Source organism: Arachis ipaensis, chromosome B8, assembly GCF_059453495.1.
Source record: "Arachis ipaensis isolate K30076 ecotype BB chromosome B8, ASM5945349v1, whole genome shotgun sequence".
NCBI lineage: Eukaryota > Viridiplantae > Streptophyta > Magnoliopsida > Fabales > Fabaceae > Arachis > Arachis ipaensis.
The window spans coordinates 89717018-89740628 of NC_142443.1; the positions used below are offsets into that span (position 1 = coordinate 89717018).

Genomic DNA, 23611 nt, shown 5'->3' on the forward strand with positions numbered 1-23611 from the left:
CAGGATGGGGAACATCTGCTCACAGTAGCGGTTGTTAAATCGCGCAGTGTCCTTTGCAGGGAAGGCTTTCTCTTTTTCATCAACCTTTATAATCCTCTTAACTCTTTTTGTTGAGGGTTTAACCATAGTTGAAGATGGCTCTGCCACTAATACTCTTTTTGTTCCTCTTCTTGCTGTTGATTTGGGTGTAGCTTTCTCCTTACCTTTCTTGGTGGCCATCCTAAAAGAAAGAAAAGAGAAAGTATGTTAAAATGTCAAGAGTTAGAGCAAGGAAGAGGGCGGGAAAGGTGGTAATCAATACACATTAAAAGATGAATGATGTTAGCACATGGTCATGACTACATGTGAGAAATCATCAATGGAAATATAGCAAGTGCATATGATGACAATTAAATGCAAGGTGTTTATTGGCATGCAGGCAAAGGCATGAGTAGCATAGATCAAGCATTCAATGTCAAAGTTAGATTACCAAGTCTTTCAAACTAATAACCTGTTTGTAATAACAATTATATTTGAATAATATAATATAGAAAGGGTTTTGTGAAAAGCAAGCATTTAGAGTGGTAGAATAAAAGATATCAAAAATCAGTGCATAATGCCATATTGGCATTTTCACAAACACATAGCATGCATGGTAAATAAGCTAATGAAAATAATAAATTGAACATGCAAGCAACCCTTAAAAATTGACATATAATTACCAAACAATTCCTTAACAATCCATAAGAAAATCATAACGAATAATAATGACCCTAATAAATTTCCAACACCAATTTAAAAGAAAAATGAAAGTGAAAAGAAAAAGAAAAGAAGAAGAAAACATAAAAATAAGAAGAAGAATAGAAAAGTTAGGAGGGGGAAGAAAAGAAAAACCTTGTTAATGGTGGTGAGAGAGAGAGAGAGAGTAGAAAGTGAGAAAGAAGTAAGGAGAAGAAATAAGAAGGGGAAAGAAAAGTAGGATTTGGGGAAGAAAAGGATAAGATATTTTGGTAGATTTGGGTGAGCTATGCAGGACGGATGCGTGGGGTACGCATTCGCACGAATTGTGCTTAGATAAATCGACGTGGACGTGTCGGTCATGCAGACGTGTGACTCGTTCGGTGCTACTGGCGCGAGGGCAGCCTCGTGCTCGCACAACTCTCTGTTCTAAACTTATTGTTGCCAAATTTCAGGGTGACGCGTTCGCGTGGTGGACGCGATCGCGTGAATGGCCAATATTGGAAGACGACGCGGACGTGTAGGGCACACGGTCGCGTCGTAGGGCTTGTGCGCCTAGCACCATTCTAGCCCCATTCCATCACAACTTGCTGCCATGCACCCCTTTTTACGCCGATTTTCAGGTCACGCGTTTGCGTGGGTGACGCGGATGCGTGGGAGTCATTTTTCATAAATGACGTGGATGCGTCCGTCAATTTGTACCAAAGGGACGCCTCCAGCCATTCTCTCGCGTGACTTTCTATTAAGTTTGCGTTTGCTTCCCATGGCCAATACGACGCAGATGCGTCGGTAACGCTGTCGCGTCGCATGCCGCTTTCTTCCTTTCGCTTTTTTTTTATGCAATATGCAAATGAGGATGTAAACTATAGGCACTAGTACTGAGAAGAGTTATTGAGAAAAGGAAATAAAGAAATAAAAGAAAGAAGCGATCATACCATGGTGGGTTGTCTCCCACCCAGCACTTTGCTTTAACGTCCTTAAGTTGGATGCTCCACTGGCTCAGTCTTCTGCTGTTTGTGGATCCTCCAAGAGGAAGATCTCTAGCTCCTTGGTTTTCATCGCCTTCTCACCATGATATAGCTTTAAGCGATGTTTATTAACTTTGATGAACTCAGAGCTCGAAGGATGACTCAGGTGGAAAACTTCGTATGGCTCAGCCTTGTCTACTCTATATGGATCTTCCCATCTTGATCTCAACTTGCCTGGCATGAGCCTCAGTCTAGAGTTGTAAAGGAGGACAATGTCCCCAGGTTGGAACTCTCTCCTCTTGATGAGCTTATCATGCACAGCCTTCATCTTTTCCTTGTACAGCCTTGAGTTCTCAAAAGCTTCTAGGCGAAGGCTTTCTAATTCTTGCAGTTGCAACTTCCTTTCAGCTCTGGCTTTCTCAAATTCCATATTGCACTCCTTCACTGCCCAAAAGGCTTTGTGCTCTACCTCAACTAGGAGGTGACAGGCTTTTCCATAAACTAAGCGGAAGGGACTCATCCCAATGGGTGTCTTGTATGCTGTTCTGTATGCCCAGAGTGCATCTTGTAGCCTAGTGCTCCAGTCTCTTCTATGAGGTTTGACTATCTTCTGTAATATACTCTTTATCTCTCTGTTAGACACCTCAGCTTGCCCATTAGTCTGGGGATGGTAGGCTGTTGCCACTTTATGAACTATCCCATGCTTCTTCAGTAATCCTGTTAGTCTCCTGTTACAGAAATGGGTGCCTTGATCGCTCACGATTGCTCATGGCGATCCAAAGCGACAAATAATATGGGTTCTAACAAAGGAAACAACGGTGTTAGCATCATCAGTGCGGGTAGGAATTGCTTCCACCCATTTAGAAACGTAATCTACAGCTAACAATATATAAAAAGAACCATTAGAATTTGGAAATGGACCCATGAAGTCGATGCCCCAAACATCAAAAATTTCAGAGAATAGCATAGTCTGTTGAGGCATCTCATCCCTCTTGGATATATTACCAAACCTTTGGCATGGGGAACAAGATTTACAAAATCCAGCAGCGTCTTTAAAAAGAGTAGGCCACCAGAATCCACATTCTAAAATTTTTCTAGCTGTTCTTTGAGGGCCAAAATGTCCTCCACTCTCAGATGAGTAGCAGGCCTCTAAAATGGATTGGAATTCTGATTGAGGCACACACCGTCTAATTACCTGGTCAGCGCCACAAGTCCATAAATATGGGTCATCCCATATATAGTATTTGGACTCACTTTTCAGCTTGTCTCTTTGATCCTTAGTAAAGTTTGGAGGAAAAGTGCGGCTAACTAGATAATTAGCTACAGGCACATACCAAAGGACTACTTCAGATACTGCTTGTAAGTTGTCGAATGGGAAATTATCATTTATAGGAGTAGAGGTATCCTTAATGTGCTCAAGGCGACTCAAGTGGTCTGCCACTAGATTCTGGTTACCACTCCTATCCTTAATTTCTAAATCAAATTCTTGTAGTAGCAGTATCCAACGTATAAGCCTTGGTTTGGACTCCTTTTTAGCTAATAAATACTTTAGAGCTGCGTGGTCTAAATACAATACTACTTTAGCACCAAGTAAATAGGCTCGGAATTTATCCAGAGCAAAAACAATAGCAAGAAGCTCTTTCTCAGTAGTAGTGTAATTAGACTGAGCGGCGTCTAAATCTTAGACGCATAAGCAATTACAAAAGGGTCCTTACCTTCACGCTGAGCCAGTGCGGTTCCTACTGCATGGTTGGAGGCGTCGCACATGATTTCAAATGGCTGGTTCCAGTCTGGTTCTCTCACAATTGGAGCTTGAGTCAGGGCGGTCTTCAGTTTATCAAATGCTTGTTTGCAATCCTCACTGAACTCGAACTCAATATCTTTCTGTAGTAGTCTGGATAAGGGTAGTGCTACCTTACTAAAGTCCTTAATGAATCTCCGGTAAAAACCTCCATGGCCAAGGAACGAACGAACTTCCCTCACAGAGGAGGGGTAAGGTAAAATAGAAATAACATCCACCTTTGCTGGATCTACAGAAATGCCAGTATTAGACACAACATGTCCTAGTACAATCCCTTGTTTTACCATAAAGTTACATTTTTCAAAATTCAATACAAGGTTTGTACTGACACATCTATCTAATACTCTAGATAAACTATCCAAGCAAAGGCTAAATGAATCACCATAAACGCTAAAATCATCCATAAAAACCTCCATACAGTTCTCAATAAGGTCAGAGAAAAGACTCATCATGCACCTTTGGAAACTAGCTGGTGCATTGCATAAGTCAAAGGGCATTCTCTTATAAGCATAAGTTCCGAACGGACATGTAAAAGTAGTCTTTTCCTGATCTTCAGGAGCTATATGAATTTGAAAATAGCCTGTGTAACCATATAAAAAGCAATAATGGGATTTACCTGACAGGCGATCAAGCATCTGATCAATGAATGGCAAGGGGTAATGATCCTTGCGAGTGGCTTGGTTGAGACGCCTATAGTCAATGTAAACTCCCCATGAATTTTGCACTCTAGTTGTCAGAAGCTCTCCATGCTCATTTCTTACTGTAGTGATTCCAGACTTCTTGGGCACCACTTGTACTGGACTGACCCATTCGCTATCTGAGATGGGGTAAATGATATCTGCTTCAAGTAGCCTAGTCACTTCTTTCTTGACAACTTCTAAGATGGTGGGATTCAATCTTCTTTGAGGTTGACAGACAGGCTTTTCTCCCTCTTATAGGAATATTCTGTGCTCACAAACTTGAGGGCTGATGCCTACTACATCCGCTAGGCTCCATCCAATTGCTTTCTTGTGTTTTCTCAGCACACTGGGTAGTTGTTCTTCTTGTTGAGAAGTGAGTTCCCTTGCAATGTTAACTGAAAACTTCTGCTTATCCTCAAGGTAAGCATACTTGAGGTATGGAGGGAGGGGATTTGATGCCAGGGCATTTTGGCCAGTTTCACTGACCTTTTCTTTATGGTTTTAGGGTAGTTTCATGCACTTTCTTAGGAAATAAACAAGTTTTGGATAGAATTTCACTTACATCTTGATTCAAGCAAACATTGTGAGTTTTATATGAATTCATAAGAATTATGCATAAATTGAATGACAAATTGGATGATGCATATCTCATAACATGGACTAGAACTTTGATGCACTTTATTGCTTGATTTCAGGACAAAGGAAGCCAGGAAGAACCACGTTAGCAGCCACGTTAATCTAACTAACGTGACCTCTAATGTGAAATGGGAGCTAGCTGGCAACGTTAATGAGAAAAGTAATTGCCAATAACGTCCTCGAAGCCATCATAGCCCACGTTGAGAGTCATGTTAACTAAGTTAACGTGAACTCTAACGTGGAAGAAGGAAATGAAGCCAACGTTAGTGACACTCACCTTTGTCACTAACGTTGGACCAAGCTCATATTAGCCACGTTAAGAGCCACATTAACTCAGTTAACATGGACTCTAACATGGGGAAGCAAAAGAATGGCCAACGTTAGTGACACTCACCTTTGTCACTAACGTTGGACTAAGCCACTTTGAGCTACGTTAGTTGCCACGTTAACTTAGTTAACGTGGAAGCTAACGTAGAGGGAGCAAGAATCGCCAACGTTAGTGACACTCACCTTTGTCACTAACGTTGGAATGAGCCACTATGAGCAACGTTAACTCCCACGTTAACTTAGTTAACGTGGAAGCTAACGTGGATGAAAGAATGATGAGTCCACGTTAGTGACACTCACCTTTGTCACTAACGTTGGAGATGGCTATCACCACCACGTTAGAAGCCACGTTAACCTAGTTAACGTGAACTCTAACGTGGGAAGTAGGGGCGTTTTGAAACGTTAGTCACAAAAGTAAGTGTCACTAACGTTTTCGAAGATTTGGCAAGCCTACGTTAAAGGTCACGTTAACCACACTAACGTGAACTCTAACGTAGGGAAGGGAGGATTCTCAACGTTATTGGAAAAGGTAAGACCCAATAACGTGTGTGAAGGATCAAGAGGCAACGTTAGTGGTCACGTTGGTGCCACTAACGTTGAAGTTAACGTGGGTCACCATTGGGTTAGGAACGTTAGTGAAAAAGGTGACTGCCACTAACGTTCTCGAACCCACACTTTCACTTAACGTTAACGCCACTAACGTCCTAAGCTAAAAGTCCCTGCCAACTTCATACTTTCTCTCTGCAAGTAAAGCTAAGCCCACTGAAGAGGATAACTGCTTCAAACTCAAGATCCAAAGGCCCATATCCAAGATTTGAAGAACCAACTAGAAGATCAGAAGAGTAGTATATATAGGGGTAGTTTTGAATCAAAAAGGGGGTTGGAAATTTGAGAACTACTCTCTGTATAATTTTACTTTCTCTGCACTTCTAGTTTACTTTTCAGAATGTATTTTCCATCTTTGTTTCCCATTTCCAGAGCTATGAACAACTAAACCCCTTTCATTGGGTTAGGGAGCTCTGTTGTAATTTGATGGATCAATATTAGTTTTCATTATTCTTCTTCTATATTTTCTCTTGATTTTACTAGAAAGCTTTCAATCTTCATTCAATTGGGTAGTTATCTTGGAAAAGAAGCTATTCATACTTGGATCTCTTCGAAACTTTGGAAGAAGAATGAAGAGATCATGCTAGAAATGCTTTCTCATGTTGGACTAAATTGGTGTTTGGATGGGTATGGTGACTATAATCCTACCAACACTTGATTTGGAAATATATGTGGTATAATCAGTGACCATACTTCATCTCTTCTCATGAGCAATTGACCAAGAAATTGGCTATTGATCAAGATTTGAGAGATTGAATTACCAGGAAATTGGAATTCGATCACTTAAGATTGCCAAGGAGATCAATGAATGCATTGATTGAGGAAGAGATGAAAATGAACTTGATCCGGAGAATGCAACATCTCCTAAGCCCAATGAATTCCCCCTTTCTGATCTTACCCATTCTCTATAAATTCTGCAATTTACTTTTATGAGCATCTTCCCCATTCCCATTTAAGATTCTGCAATTTACTTTCCGCTATTTACATTCAGCTCTTTATTTCCAGCATTTACGTTTTCTGCTATTTACTTTCCCGCCATTTAATTTTCTGCAAATCTCAAATCTAATTCTGCTTAGTTCAACTAGAACGTTCCTCTAATTAAAGTTGCTTGACCAATCAATCCCTGTGGGATTCGACCTCACTCTATTGTGAGTTTTTACTTGACGACAATTCGGTATACTTGCCGAAGAAAAATTGTTGAGAGACAAGTTTCCATGCATGAAGTTTATGGCGCCGTTGCTGGTGATTGATTTTGTATCAACAATGATTAAATTAGAGGATATCTAGATTGAGCATTTTTCTTTTGTTTGATTTAAAATTCTGTTTGAGTAATTTACTTTCAGTTTTAGTTATTTTCTCCCCTTTCTCCTACCCATTTCCTTGGTTGTTTACAATTCAGTCCACTAACCCACTAACTGTTTGATATATTGCATCACTCACACTAATAGAAATTCTAATAGAAATACTTTATGCATCTATTTCCTTGCTTGTGCCTTGTTGGTTGTATGACAGGGAGAAGAAGCGGGGCTTCAACTTCCTTTGATTCTGAACCTGAGAGGACCTTCCTTAGATTAAGGAGGGAAGCAAGAGGAAAGAGAGTAGTTGGTGCTGAGGAAGAGGAGGAGCATTTTGAACCAAATATGGATGAAAATATGGAGAACCATCATGAAGAAGAGGCTCACAACCATGGCAGAGAAGGTCTAGCAAATCATGCTGGGCAGGAGAGAAGAGTTTTAGGCTCTTATATCAACCCAAACCCAGGAAACTGTGCGAGTAGAATTCAAAAGCCAACCATACCTGCCAACAACTTTGAACTAAAGCCACAGCTTATCACCCTTGTTCAGAACAACTGTTCGTTCGGAGGAGGTGTCCAAGAAGACCCCAACCAACATTTAACCACCTTCCTGAGGATATGTGATACTGTGAAGTCTAACAGTGTTCATCCTGACACCTATAGACTACTCTTATTTCCCTTCTCACTCAAGGACAAGGCATCTAAATGGCTAGAGTCCTTCCCGAAGGAGAGCTTAACAACCTGGGAAGATGTGGTGAACAAATTCTTGGCAAGATTCTATCCTCCTCAACAGATCAACAGGTTGAGAGCTGAGGTACAAACATTCAGGCAGTAGGATGGTGAGACTCTCTACGAAGCATGGGAAAGGTTTAAGGACCTGACAAGAAGGTGCCCACCAGATATATTCAATGAATGGGTGCAGTTGCACGTTTTCTATGAAGGCCTTTCATATGAATCAAAGAAGGCAGTAGACCACTCGTCCGGGGGATCTCTGAACAAGAAGAAGACCATTGAGGAGGCCATAGATGTTATTGAGACTGTAGCAGAGAATGACTACTTCTATGCTTCTGAAAGAGGCAACACTAGAGGAGTGATGGAGCTAAACAATGTGGATGCACTGCTGGCCCAAAACAAGCTTATCACCAAGCAGCTGGCTGATCATACCAAGAAGATGGAGAGGAACCAAGTAGCTGCAATCACCACGTCATCAGCAACCCAAGATGGAGTGAATACAGAGGCAGAAGGTGAGCATGAACAAGCCAACTACATTGGAAACTCACCCAGGCAGACCCATGGTCTGTACTCCAAGACCTACAACCCTGGTTAGAGGAATCACCCAAACTTTGGGTGGGGAAATCAACAGGATCAAGGCCAAGATCAGAGACGTCACAACCCCAACAATCATGCAGCTCACCAACATTCCACATAGAGATCATATCAACACCACCCTAACAACACCTCTCCACATCCATACCAAGACCAAAATAACCCAACTAACCCCTCCACTCTCAACTCACCATCATTTGATGACAGACTCTCAAGGATTGAGACTCTACTTGAAGGCATATGCAAAGAGATTCAAGATAACAAGGTGTTCAAAGAGGAGGTGCGAGCCATTATCAAGAACTAGGGAGACACCATCAAGAGGCTGGAATTTCAAGTGGGATACTTATCTGAAAAGATTCCCAAACCTACTGATAGCTTCCCAAGTGACACAGAGAAAAATCCGTGAGGTAAAAAAAAGAAAGTCAGATGAGAAGACTGCAAGATGGTTACTATAAGTGATAAGGAGACTGAGGAAGAGCTGAACAACCCATTAGAACAATCTGAAGATACTTCAGCAGGAAAGCAGGGGGAGAATCATCAAGAAACCACAATTACACAGAAGGAGCTGACACAGAAGGAGCTGCTGAGACTCTATGCACCCTTTCCCCAATTACTAAATGGCTGTGTAGAGAAGAGAATATACTCAAGGTTTCTTGACATATTTGCATCTCTCCATATAAACATACCATTCATCAAGGCCCTCCAACAAATGCCCTCATACATTAAGTATATGAAGGAGCTGCTGACCAGGAAAAGCTTACTCAAAGGAGGACAAACAATAGTAATGAATAAGGAGTGCAGTGCCCTCATTCAACCAGAGCTGCCTACAAAGAGGAAGGACCCAGGGAGTTTTTACATCCCCTGTGCCATAGGAGAAATAATGTTTGATAAAGGACTCTGTGATTTGGGAGCAGGCATCAACTTAATGCCTTTATCCCTTATGAAGAGGCTGCAGATCAATGAGATAATGCCTACAGGTATAGTCATCAGGCTGGCTGACAAGACTCAAAAATAAGCAGTAGAAGTGGTTGAAAATGTGCTGGTGAAGGTTGGAAACTACTTCCTTCCAACAGATTTTGTCATATTGGAAATGGAGGAAAGTCATCTCCATCCAATCATATTGGGAAGACCATTCCTAGCCACAGCCAGAGCACTTATAGACGTGGAGCGAGGGAAGCTAATTTTGAGGATCCATGATGAACAACTCACATTCAATGTTTTCAAACCCTCACAAGAAACAGATCAAGAGAACCAGGAACTAAGGAAAGATCACAGTGAGATACTGATAGAAGAAACAAGCACTAAAGCACAACCAGCACATCTGGGAGTCCCCTTGGTTGATGAACAAGCAATCAGCAGCTGTCACAGCTCAAGGAAAATCAGGAGGAACCTAAACCACCAGAGTTATATGAGACCAGCAACAAAATCTTCTTGGAAGAGGAGGTCACAAAGAGCAAGGCAACATCAAAAGGAACAAAGAAGAAGGTACCAAGGAGGTGGAGGAACAAGAAGATCCCTACAGAAGACTTCTTTTCAGGGGATAAAGTAATCTCAGCTTATGTCCCAACCATTCCCCCTAATCTCCCTACCATCCCATCTCACCTACCTAAAGTCTTTACCATCAACAGAGTTCTCTCCCTAGAACATGTGGAGATCCTTGATGAAGCCAATGGAGATAGATTTACTGCAAGGGGAAAGGACTTGAAGCACTACCAACCACCCTGATAAAGGCAGAACATCAAGCTAGTGACGCTAAAGAAGTGCTTCATGGGAGGCAACTCATGTTTTACATGCTCTTAAAAATAGTTAATATTGCAAGGTTCATAAATTTCAAATCAACTTGATATGCACTTGAATGAATCCTTGTGTGCAACATATAGTGAGGAACAAGTTTGGTGTTCAAGGCACACTAAGAGAACATAAATGTAACCCACATCATGTCACTCTTAGAGGCCTTGAACAAATCTTTTACACCACATGGCACCAAACTAAGTTTGGTGTTGCCAATGTTGCATACATGGATGTTGAGTTAGTCAGTTGGTTTGCACTCATGAATAGCACTTAGTTAGTTAAAAACAAAAACTTTAAAAAGTAGTTAGCCTTTTAATTTTGCCACCACTTTCTACAAGTGTGTTTTTAATCACATTTCTTTTATTTTGTAGGAGCATTGATGGGGCAATTGAAGGGTTCAGATAACACAAAAGGAAGATACTACACACGTGTCTTCAAGGGGATTGCCCTCGCGAATGGTTTTGTACATAGTGACAGCAGTGTTTCTGGTGGATCTTAGGGTATAGCTGTAGCTGCGGATGATGAGGAGGAGGAGGATCCCGAGATAGAGATATAGCAGGATGAGGAGATGGACAAGCCTCACGGCGATTCTCTGAACGGCCACGTGTAGATATAGTTTGACTGCGGAAGGGGCATTCTTTTGATGACACTCTAGTTTGACATTATCTGATAGTTAGTCTCTCACTTGTGTTAGTACACTCGAGAGCTAGGAGCTATATAGTGGTTAGGCTAGCCTGGGCGCCAGCTTAGTGGCTTTTTGTATGGGCCAGGCCCTGGGAGTGTCCTGTAAATATTAGCTACGTAGGATGACGAGGATGTAAACTGACTTGATCTTCTGTAAACGCTACATGTTTTGTTATAGTGTACATGATGTATATTATCAGCTGTACTTCTATGTTTCTTTATGCCGCTTTTCTATTACTCCCAATGTATGCTTGTTTATTTTACCTGAATATCCGCAACAAAAAAAAATAGTTACTCGTAAAATTGGCATCGCTCTAACAAGGAACAGGCTCATATATTAAATAAATAATAATAATTAGGAAGGATAAGTTAGTAACACTTAGCTTCTTGTAGGACCATGGCATACTGGAAGTTGGGTCGTTACAATTTGGTATCAGAGCAGTTCGTTCCCAATAGAGCCTGGGGAGTGGACTGACTATGCTTCATTGCATACTGTGTTGTGTGTCTCATGCTTATAGGATATCTATGTGATATGTGTTGCAGGATTGTCTCTGTATTTTCATTCTGGGAGTGTTCACACTTGACTTGAAGTGTTAAGATTGATCACCTTAATAATAATTGTTTGGTGTGAACAGGACCACGATGGGTTCACGGAGACGAGGCGTACGGGAAGGAATTCCTAATGTTAACTACGAGAGGGAACAGGAGACGTTTATGACTACCATGAACGCTGTGGCTGAGGCAGTGCGTGAGGCTGCAGTAGCAGTGGCTAGGGCTGTTGATCGTCTTGGAGTGAGAAACGAGAATGAGAATGAGCATGGGGAAGATAGTGGAAATGATGAGAATAACTTGGGGCATTTCGAAAGACCTATGACCCTTGCGACTTTTTTGAAGGTTAAACCGCCTAAGTTTAAAGGTACACTCGTTGCGACGGATGCTGACAACTGGTTTCGAGCTATTGAACGATCATTGCGAGCGTAGCATATTCCGGAAGGCCAACACATGGAGTTTGCTACTTATATGCTGGAAGGAGAAGCTGAGCATTGGTGGCAGGGGATACAGCGACTGTTGCAACAAGATGAAGGCGATATTCCTTGGAATACTTTTAAGGATGAATTTTATAAAAAGTATTTTCCGAGGGCAGCTCGTGACGCTAAGAAGATGGAACTTATGTAGCTGAAACAGGGTAACACAACTGTTGCAGAATATGCCCGTAAGTTTGATGACTTGTGCCGTTTCTCCAAGATCTTCCAAGGGAATCCTGCTGACTTTGAAGAATGGAAGTGTTTGAAGTTCGAAGGGGGCCTTCGTGAGGATCTGATGAGTTCAGTAGTTCCATTGGAGATACGAAATTTTGCTGAGCTGGTTAATAAGTGTAAGTTAGTGGAAGAATGTGCTAAGAAGGTAAGTGCCTCTAAAGCAAGTCGTCAAGGATTTCCACCAAGGAACTACAATAGTTATAATTGGCAACCACGAAGGACAAACTTCAAGACACCTGGTGTGCCACAGCGAAGGAACCCATAAGCTGGTAACGTTCCTGCTCGCCCTACGGGTGGAAACGGAGGTAGGCCAAGGCAGGATAATGGTAAACGACCTCAACAGGCACAGGTGAATACTGCATGTAGACAGTGTGGAAAGGATCATGGTACCAGGCCTTGCCAAATCAGAATATTTACTTGTTACAATTGTGGGGAACCGGGACACTTGGCGAGGAGTTGCCCAAAAGGACTTTCTCGAAATCCAATACGAACCCAGCAACAAGGTCGAGTGTTTGCCATTACTATTGATGATACTATGCAATCAGATGCCCTGATCCAAGGTCAGTGTTATATCAAGAATCGATTTCTAACTGTACTATATGACTCGGGTGCATCGTATTCCTTTACCTCTTTAACTGTTGCTCTGAGTTGAACTTTGTTCTAATTGTCCATACACCTGCGTCCCAAAATGCTTTGACTAGTTTAGTGTGCCTGCAAGTACCATTCACTATTAGGAACAGAACTTTTATACATGATCTAATATGTTTGCCTCTATGTGGTTTAGAAGTTATTCTAGGGTTAGATTGGTTATCTAAGTATCATATTTTCCTTGATTGCTATGAAAGAACTACTGTTATTCCATCTGATAGTTTAGATATTAAACCATTTCTGTCTCATACTTTATATCTAAATTCTGTAAGAGTTGCATTAGACGGGAGTGATTGTGAGCGGTACGTTCTGTTAGCGGTTAGCTCAAGTGACAGTGAACTAAGCTTAGAACAAATTCGAGTTGTGAAGAAATTTCCTAATGTTTTCTCGGATGATATACCTGAGTTTCCTCCTCAGTGAGAGATAGAATTCAGCATTGAACTTGTACCTGGAACCGGACCGATTTCCATAGCACCGTACCGGATGTCACCACTGGAACTTGCAGAGTTGAAGAAGCAATTGGATGAGCTGCTTGGAAAAAAATTTATTCGTCCCAGCGCATCACCTTAGGGAGCCCCGGTGTTGCTAGTAAAGAAGAAGGATGGTGGAATGCGACTTTGTGTAGATTACCGACAGCTAAATAAAGTCACTATCAAGAACAAGTACCCACTTCCACGAATAGATGATTTAATGGATCAGTTAAAAGGTGCAACTGTGTTTTCGAAGATTGATTTGCGATCGGGCTATCACCAGATTCGAGTGAAAGAGTCAAATATACCGAAGACTGCATTTAGAACTCGATATGGTCACTATGAGTATACGGTTTTGTCGTTTGGACAAACTAATGCTCCTGCGATTTTCATGGATTACATGAATCGTATTTTCCATCCGTACCTTGATCAGTTCGTAGTAGTCTTCATAGACGATATTCTCATCTATTCGAAGACAGAAAGAGAGCATGAAGAGCATCTAAGGACTGTATTTCAGATACTAAGGACTCGGAAGTTATATGCTAAACTATCAAAGTGCGAGTTCTGGACAGAAAAGGTGACATTTTTGGGACATGTTATATCACAGGGAGGAATTGCAGTGGACCCTTCAAAAATTGAAGCAGTAGTGCAATGGGAACCACCTACGACCGTTACAGAAGTTCGGAGTTTTCTCGGACTTGTTGGATATTACCGGAGGTTTATTAAAGGGTTTTCACAGATAGCCTTACCTCTGACTTACCTTACACGAAAGGAAGTTCCGTTCGTTTGGATGGCTGAGTGTGATAGAAGTTTCAAGATGATTAAGGAGAAGTTAACAACTGCACCTGTATTAGTACTACCCGACCCGCAGAAACCTTTTGAAGTATACTGTGACGCTTCTCATAAAGGATTTGGATGTGTGCTGATGCAAGACAAAAATGTGGTGGCTTATGCTTCCCGGCAGCTGAGACCTCATGAACGAAATTATCCGACGCATGACTTGGAGTTGGCTGCAGTAGTGTTTGCTCTGAAGATCTGGAGACACTATTTGTATGGCGCTCAACTAGAAGTTTTCTCTGACCACAAAAGTTTAAAGTATATCTTTGACCAGAAGGATCTTAATATGCAACAACGAAGGTGGATGGAGTTCCTAAAGGACTATGATTTTAAGTTAAGTTATCACCCAGGAAAAGCGAACGTGGTGGCAGACGCTTTGAGCAGGAAGATTTTGAATATCTCTTGGATGATGATAAAGGAAGAAAAGTTACTCGCGGAATTTGAGGACCTTAAGTTGGCTATGACTAAGACATCAAGTGGAGTCCGTTTGGCCCAAATGCATATAACACCAGATTTTAAGATTAGGATTCAGCAAGCGCAAGCACAGGATTCAGAAATGATGACGATGCTGAGACGGATGAAAGTAGAGGAACCAGAAGCTGTAAGACTAGATCATAGCAGCCTCTGGAGATACAAGAACAGAATTTGTGTGCCTAGCTCTGGAGATTTGCGGCAAAGGATTCTTGCCGAAGCGCATCAAAGTAGATTTTCTATGCATCCTGGAGTAACAAAGATGTATCAGGATTTGAAACAAATGTTCTGGTGGCCGGGCTTGAAGAAAGAGGTAGCTGATTATGTCTCAAAATGTTTAACCTGCCAGAAGGTGAAGGTAGAACACCAGAAACCGTCAGGAACCCTGCAACCCTTAGAAATACCACAATGGAAATGGGAGCAGATCACTATGGATTTTGTCATGGGATTGCCAAGGACCTCAACAGAACACGATGCCATTTGGGTAATTGTGGACAGGTTGACAAAATCAGCGCACTTCCTTCCGATTCGAGTTGACTATACATTAGAAAGGCTGGCACGGATATATATTCAAGAAATCATACGATTGCACGGAATACCTTCGTCAATTGTTTCAGATCGAGATCCGAGGTTTACTTCCAGATTCTGGGGAGCATTCCAGAAAGCATTTGGAACAGAATTGCATATGAGTACAGCATACCATCCTCAGACAGACGGACAATCAGAGCGGACAATCCAGACTTGGAAGACATGCTAAGATCTTGTGTGATGGATAACCAAGGAAGTTGGGATAGGTATTTACCATTGGTCGAGTTCGTCTACAACAACAGTTACCAACAAAGTATCGGGATGGCACCATATGAAGCTCTCTACAGAAGGAGATGTCAGACACCATTGTCTTGGAATGACGATGGAGAAGCTAGTGTCTTAGGTCCAGACTTAGCGCAAGAAACTATTGAGAAGATAAAGGGGATCCGCCAGAAGATCCAGACAGCACAGAGCCGTCAAAAGAGCTATGTCGATAATAGGCGTAGACCCTTAGAGTTTAGTGAGGGAGACCATGTCTTTCTTAAAGTAACCTCGACTACTGGAATAGGTAGAGCCCTTAAGACTAAAAAGCTTAACCCTCGATACATAGGACCTTTCCAAATACTTAAAAGAGTCGATCTAGTAGCTTATCAAGTAGCCCTTCCTCCATATCTGTCAAACCTTCATGATGTTTTTCATGCCTCGTAACTTAAGAAATATATTCCCGACAAGAGTCATATTTTACAACCTGAGACAGTACAGTTACGAAACGATTTGACATATCAAGCATCACCAGTTCGGATCGTAGAAAGAAGTGATAAGCAGCTAAGAGGCAAAATTGTTCGCTTGGTCAAAGTAGCTTGGGGACAAAGAGGAGAAGAAGAACACACTTGGGAACTGGAAGATAAGATGAAAGTTGATTACCCGCATCTATTCTCAGGTAACTGAAATTTTGAGGGCAAAATTTTCTTTTAGGAGGATAGAATGTAACAACCCCGGTTTTCGAGTACATGAGATCTTTTCTGAAAGTACGAATTTCTCCGGAAGATCAGTAAGGGCAAAACCTTTGATATATCATCAAGTATCTCAATCCTCATTGTCATTATGTCATCTTTAAGTTAGAACCTTTTCCGAGACAAGCTGGATAACGCGGTCGCGAAGAACCTAGTTTTTGAACCGTATCGGTTAGGAGTTTTGATTCGGTTTTTTGTAAATAGTCTCAGTTTGACAAATCGGACCCAATTTATGAGAGAAGAGAGATAATAGGATGATATTATCATTATATTAGTATTAGAAGCTTCTTGAATGATATTATAAGGTTACCTGATCAGTTTTAGTTAAAAACAGAATAGTCGGTTTAACCGGGTTCACAATTTACTGGTGCAGCTTAGCACCAGCACTCTTTGATGACTTTAGCAATGCTAAGGCCTCATTATTCATATTTTATTCTCATAATAAATATGTTAATAGTGTCATTTATGCTAGTAGCTCAGAAAATAATTTTTAGAGATGTTTTTGCAAGTGTTCCGATACATCTAGTTTTAGTAGTTATACACCTGAGATATTTTAATATTATTTTAATCCGCCTCTAAGCCAGCCAATCACAACTCACCCTACACCCCCAAAACCCCCAAGGCTGGCTCATTTTCACTTTGTGGCCGAAAATAGGTAGAGAGAAAAAGAGAGAAAAGTTATTAGTTCCAAATCTTCAAAGCTTGATTTCTGCTGAACTAAAACTCAAATCAAAATTCCAATCCGACCAAAATGATCCTCTCTTCTTTCTCTACATGATCATATGACTTATCAAGGCTGGGATCAAGGTGAGTTGGCTGCACCATCTCTCTTTTGATTCGGTTTCAAGGAAACATGTTTAAATATGTGTTTTCTTGATGTGATTTAGGAGGAAAAAGTGCTTAAGGACCACCTAAAAGTTTGAATAAATTAGGAGCAGCAAAACCAGGTAGGGTGTCACGAAATTAATCTTGATTATTTGTGTTTGAGTTTTTTGAATGTTGTATTATTTGGCTGTGCTAAAAATTGGTTGCATATATGATTGATTCTTGGTGAAAATTTGGTGAAATTTTGATGAAATTTGATGAAATTCAAGCTTTAAAGTTCATGTTCTTGGGCAGCTGGAAAAACGAAATCCTAAGCTTAAATTGAGGTTCAATTTATGTTGAAATCATGTAGAAAAGATGGGGTTTTAGTGGCTGCAATTTTATTTTGAATTATGGTAAAAATTGGTTGCTGAAAAGACTGAAAAACGGGTAAAAACAGAGAAAGAATCTGAAGAATTTATGAAGAACATGAAGAACACTTTGAGTGTGATGAAGAACAATGAAGAACCGGCCTTAGATCTTAAAAAGGGCAAGGAAGTAAAATTTTTGATGTTTTAGGGGTTGTTTGGTAATTTCTGAAAGTTATGGCGGTAAAAGTAGAAATATTAAAAGTTACAGGTGGTAAAAAGTGAATTTTAAAGGTTAAAAGTAAAAGTAAATTAATTTTCGAAAATTTAATGATAAAATAATAAAAAAATAAAAAAATATTAAATAATAATATTTAATTAAAAATAATATTTTAATAAATATAATAAAATAATGCGAAAAAGACAGTTTTCTGTAAAAGCATTAGAAGGACAACTTTAAGCGCAGAATCTCATAATTACCTTCATAAAACACTTAGCGAGTGGTAAAAACATATTAGTGAGGCAAAGATAAATAAAAGATAAAAAATTGAAGAAAAGATAAAAATCGAAGAAAAAGTCTGTAATGTTTTAATGACAGAAAAACAGACAGAGACTAGTGAACGAACTAGGGCAATGTAGTTAGTCCTTGAATTGCGAATAGAGTTAGGTATTATATGAAAAGTTAAACTGTTTCAGTATAGACTTAATGAACCTACACTTGGGGCAGGCTAACTAATCATACCGAAATTTTCATAAGCTTTAAATACATACGTTAAACAGAGAAAGCAGAATAAAGTAAAGAAGCACAGAAAAAAGAACAAACAGAGCAGAATAAAGAGACAAAGCAAAGAGAGTAATATGATAAAGAGCAGAGGACCTATTGAGAGGTCATTTGTTGCATTAAGGCAACCTCAGAGATATCTATATGTTAATCTGCTGCATTGTGGCAGTCAGATAGATAATGGTGCAACCACTGAGAAACGCTTTCCTACGGTACAGATCCATATTTTATTTCTGTAAGGCAGATGGGTTATTTCCTGCTACAGAGTACCGTGACCACCTATTCCATTTCTGTAGTGGCAGAGGGGTTATTTCCTGTATACAGAAGGTGTTTCGGCATACATCCCTGCAGTGGCAGATGTGTTATTTCCTGCGTGCAGTGGACCCTGTGGTGGCAAAGGTGTTATTTCCTGTACACAAGGGTATAGCCAACAGGAAAGCCATATCCAGCTGGTAATGCTGGGTTACGTCGGGAGCGGGTAGAAACCGACAAATGAGCTCATTACCTGTACTAGGACTAGGCATGCATCATTCTTGTCTGCGTATTATTCTCTGTTGCATTCCTACTTGTGTTTGATCTATTTCTTTATGTTTGTTTGCTCGAGTGTTATGTCTGTGCTCTATCTTCTTATTCTTCTGCTTGTGTTATGTTCTTTGTTTTTCTATCTATTTCTAACTTCTGTTTACTACAATACTGTATTCTATTATCCATCTGTTAATCGAAAATAAATAAATGAACGTAACTAACAACCCCAACCCTACTAAGAACTCCCCAGTTCTTACCCCTTCTCTCTGAGGCATCCCATTACTCACAGGATTCCTTTCAGAAGTGTACATGAACTGGTTATTTGCAACCATGTCAATGAGTTCATGAGCTTCTGCAGGCGTTTTCTTTAGGTGAATGGATCCGCCTACAGAATGGTCCAGTGACATCTTTGATAGCTCAGACAGACCATCATAGAATATATCCAGGATGGTCCATTCTGAAAGCATGTCAGAAGGACACTTTTTGGTCAGTTGCTTATATCTCTCCCAAGCTTCATAGAGGGATTCACCTTCTTTCTGTCTGAAGGTTTGAACATCCACTCTAAGCTTACTAAGCTTTTGAGGAGGAAAGAACTTGGCTAAGAAAGCCGTGACCAGCTTATCCCAAGAGTTCAGGCTTTCCTTAGGTTGAGAGTCCAACCATATTCTAGCTCTGTCTCTTATAGCAAACAGGAAAAGCATAAGCCTGTAGACCTCGGAATCAACCCCATTGGTCTTAACAGTATCACAGATCTACAAGAATTCAGTTAAGAACTGAAAAGGATCTTCTGATGGAAGTCCATGAAACTTGCAGTTCTGTTGCATCAGAGAAACTAATTAAGGTTTAAACTCAAAATTGTTTGCTCCAATGGCAGGGATTGAGATGCTTCTTCCATGTAAGTTGAAATTTGGTGCAGTAAAATCACCAAGCATCTTCCTTGCATTGTTATTATTTTCGGCCATGTCTCCTTCTTTTTCGAAAATTTCTGTCAGATTTTCTCCAGAGAGTTGTGCTTTAGCTTCCCTTAGCTTCCTCTTCAGAGTCCTTTCAGGTTCAGGATCAGCCTCAACAAGAATGTTCTTATCCTTGTTCCTGCTCGTATGAAAAAGAAGAAAACAGAAAAGAAGAGGAATCCTTTATGGCACAGTATAGAGATTCCTTTATGTGAGTAGAAGAAGAAAAGAATAGAAGAAGAGAAATTCGAACACCAGGAGGAAAAGAGGGTTCAGATTTTTTAAAAGAAGAGAAGTGTTAGTAAATAAATAAATAATTAGAAGGAGATGAGAGAGAAGAATTTTCGAAAATAATTGAAAAGAAAAAATATTTTTGTTTTTAATTTAAATTTAAAGTTAAAATTCGAAAGTTTAAAAAAAAGAAAAATTAAATTAAATTAAATTAAAATTTAAAACAATTAGTTAATTAAAAAGGAATTTTGAAAAAGAGGAGGGTGATTTTCGAAAATTAGAGAGAATTAGTTAGGTAGTTTTGAAAAAGATAAGAATTAAACAAAAAGATAAGATTAATTGAAAAAAGATTTAAAAATCAATTTTGAAAAGATAAGAGGTTAGAAAAGATTTTGAAATTGATTTTGAAAAAGATGTGATTGAAACTTATTTTGAGAAAGATTTAAAAAAGAAATTTAAAAAGATTTCATTTTGAAAATTAAAGTTGATTACTTGACTAACAAGAAACAAAAAGATATGATTTTAAAATTTAAAGATTGAACCTTTCTTAAGAGGCAAGTAACAAACTTTAAAATTTTTGAGTTAATCACATTAATTGTTAGTAAAGATTTTGAAATTATGAAACAAAATAAGAAAAAGATTTTTGAGAATCAAATTGAAATTTTCGAAAATATAAAAGAAAAAGTGAAAAAGATTTGATTTTTGAAAAAGGTTTGAAAAAGATAGAATATTTAAATTGAAAATTTAATTTGACTCATAAGAAACAACTAGATTTTAAAAATTTTTGAAAAAGTCAAGTCAAATATTCGAATTTTATGAGAAGAAAAGGGAAAGATATTTTTTTGATTTTTGAATTTTTAATGATGGAAGAGAAAAACATGAAAAATACTTAATGCATGAAAGTTTTGGATCAAAACAAATGATGCATGCAAGAATACTATGAATGTCAAGATGAACGCCAAGAACACTTTGAATGTCAAGATGAACACCAAGAACTTATTTTTGAAACTTTTTGAGAAAAGAAAAACATGTAAGACACCAAACTTAGAAATTTTCAAACTTTAGACACCAACATATTGAAAATGCATATGAAAAACAAGAAAAGACACAAAACAAGAAAATATGAAGATCAAACAAGAAGACTTACTAAGAACAACTTGAAGATCATGAAGAATGCAATGCATGAATTTTCGAAAAATTTTAATGAAATTAAAAAAGATGCTTTTTCCACACCAAACTTAAAAATTGACACAAGACTCAAACAAGAAACACAAAATTATTTTTGATTTTATGATTTTATTAAAATTTTTTGGCATTTTTCGAAAATTATTTGGAAAAAGCAAAATAAGGATTTTAAAATTTTTAATAGGAATTCCAGGAATCTTGCAATGTTAGTCTAAAGCTCCAGTCAAGCCAGCCAAGCTTTCAGTGAAAGCTCCTGTCCAAAACACTAGACATGGCCAATGGCCAGCCAAGCTTTAGCAAATACAAATCAGACATACAACAACTGATACTTCATTCAACTTGCTTCTGTGCTGATGAGTGGAAGCCTCGGTCCAAAAGAATTAGACATGGCTTTACAGCCAGCCAGGCTTCAACATGTTTCATAAAACTCTAGAATTCTTTCTTAAAAATTATGAAGAACATAAAATAATTTATTTTTAAAATTTTTTTTTCAAAAATAAGAATAATAAAAACAAAAAGCATAAAATTAAAATAAAATTACCTAATCTGAGCAACAAGATGAACCTTCAGTTGTCCAAACTCGAACAATCTCCGGCAACGGCGCCAAAAAATTGGTGCACAAAATTGTGATAATCAACAATGGCGCCAATGACTTGGTACTCTCAAACGTGATTCACACACTTTGTCATAACTTCGCACAACTAACCAGCAAGTGCACTGGGTCGTCCAAGTAATAAACCTTACATGAGTAAGGGTCGATCCCACGGAGATTGTCGGCTTGAAGCAAGCTATGGTCACCTTGTAAATCTCAGTCAGGCGGATTCAGATGGTTATAGAGAATTGATAATTAAAACATAATTAAAATATAAACTAGGATAGAGATACTTATGTAATTCATTGGTGAGAATTTCAGATAAGCGTATAGAGATGCTTTCGTTCTTCCTGAACCTCTGCTTTCCTGCTGTCTTCATCGCATCATTCCTACTCCCTTCCATGGCAAGCTTATACAGGGCATCACCGTTGTCAATGGCTACATCCCGTCCTCTCAGTGAAAATGGTCCAAAATGTGCTGTCATCGCACGACTATTCATCTGTCGGTTCTCGATCATACTGGAATAGGATTCAGTCATCCTTTTGCATCTGTCACTACGCCCAACACTCGCGAGTTTGAAGCTCGTCACAGCCATCCCTTCCCAGATCCTACTCGGAATACCACAGACAAGGTTTAGACTTTTCGGATCTCAAGAATGGCCACCAATAATTCTAGCCCATACCACGAAGACTCTGATCTCATGGAATGGAAGGCTCGGTTGTCAGGCGAGGCAACCATGCGTCATGAACCAGAAGGCTAAGAGATATGCACTTAAGCGATTGCAAGTAGAATGGAGGTGGTTGTCAGGAACACGTACATGGGTGAGAATGGTGATGAGTGTCACGGATCATCACCTTCCTCAGGTTGAAGAACAAGTGTATATCTTAGATAAGAAATAGGCTTGAGTTGAATAGAAAAACAATAGTACTTTGCATTAATTCATGAGGTACAGCAGAGCTCCACACCTTAATCTATGGTGTGTAGAAACTCTACCGTTGAAAATACATAAGAACGAGGCCCAAGCATGGCCGAATGGCCAGCCTCCCCAAATGGCATATGAATTCGAAATTAAGGGAAAAGGACCCCTAGTACAATAGTAAAGAGTTCTATTTTTGCTAAACTAGTTACTAGGGTTACAGAAATAGGTAAATGATGCAGAAATCCACTTCCGGGGCACACTTGGTGTGTGCTTGGGCTGAGCATTGAAGCTTTCACGTGGAGAGTTCTTTCTTGGAGTTAAATGCCATTTTATAACCTGTTTCTGGCGTTTAACTCCACTTTGCAACCTGTTTCTGGCCTTTGACTCCAGAATAGGGCAGGGAGCTGGCGTTGAACGCGAGTTTGCGTCATCAAAACTCGGGCAAAGTATGGACTATTATATATTGATGGAAAGCCTTGGATGTTTACTTTCTAACACAATTGAGAGAGCGTCATTTGGAGTTCTGTAGCTCCAGAAAATCCACTTTGAGTGCAGGGAGGTCATAATCCAATAGCATCTGCAGTCCTTCTTCAACCTCTGAATCTGATTTTTGCTCAAGTCCCTCAATTTCAACCAGAAAATACCTGAAATCATAGAAAAACACACAAACTCATAGTAAAGTCTAGAAATGTGAATTTTATTTAAAAACTAATAAAAATATATTAAAAACTAACTAAATCATACTAAAAACTATGTAAAAATAATGCCAAAAAGCGTATAAATTATCCGCTCATCAATAAGATCCCCACTTGTGCTTCTAACTTTGTGATTGCTGCGCCTTGATTTTTTAGATTTGACCTGTATTCTTCTTGATTAGCATCTATCCTTTTTTCAGTCTGTGCTTGTCTCTCCATAAGGGTGGAGACTGCCCCTATAATCTGTGATGACAGTTGTGCTATTGCAGCCTCCATCCTCTCAATGTTGCTCTTGATTTCACATGGTTGCATAGTTGAGGGGGGTGTGTCTTGATTGAGGTTGTTGTGTGTAGGTTGGTTGCTATTGTATGATGTGTTTTGTGAGTTATGGTAGGGTCTATGGTTGCCTGTTTGATGGTTGGGGTTGGGAGTGGAATGTTGATTTGATATAACTCATCAATCTTGATGATATCTCCAATCAATCAGGCTCAAAATCTTAATT

At 39.5% G+C, this 23611-nt stretch overlaps 1 non-coding gene across 1 annotated transcript; it reads left to right on the forward strand.

Moving 5' to 3' along the window:
- Positions 1-18995: 18995 nt before the first annotated feature.
- On the forward strand, positions 18996-19103 carry LOC148548780 (small nucleolar RNA R71). Its single transcript, XR_015897702.1, has one exon. It is a non-coding gene; the product is annotated as a small nucleolar RNA R71 (small nucleolar RNA).
- Positions 19104-23611: the final 4508 nt, after the last annotated feature.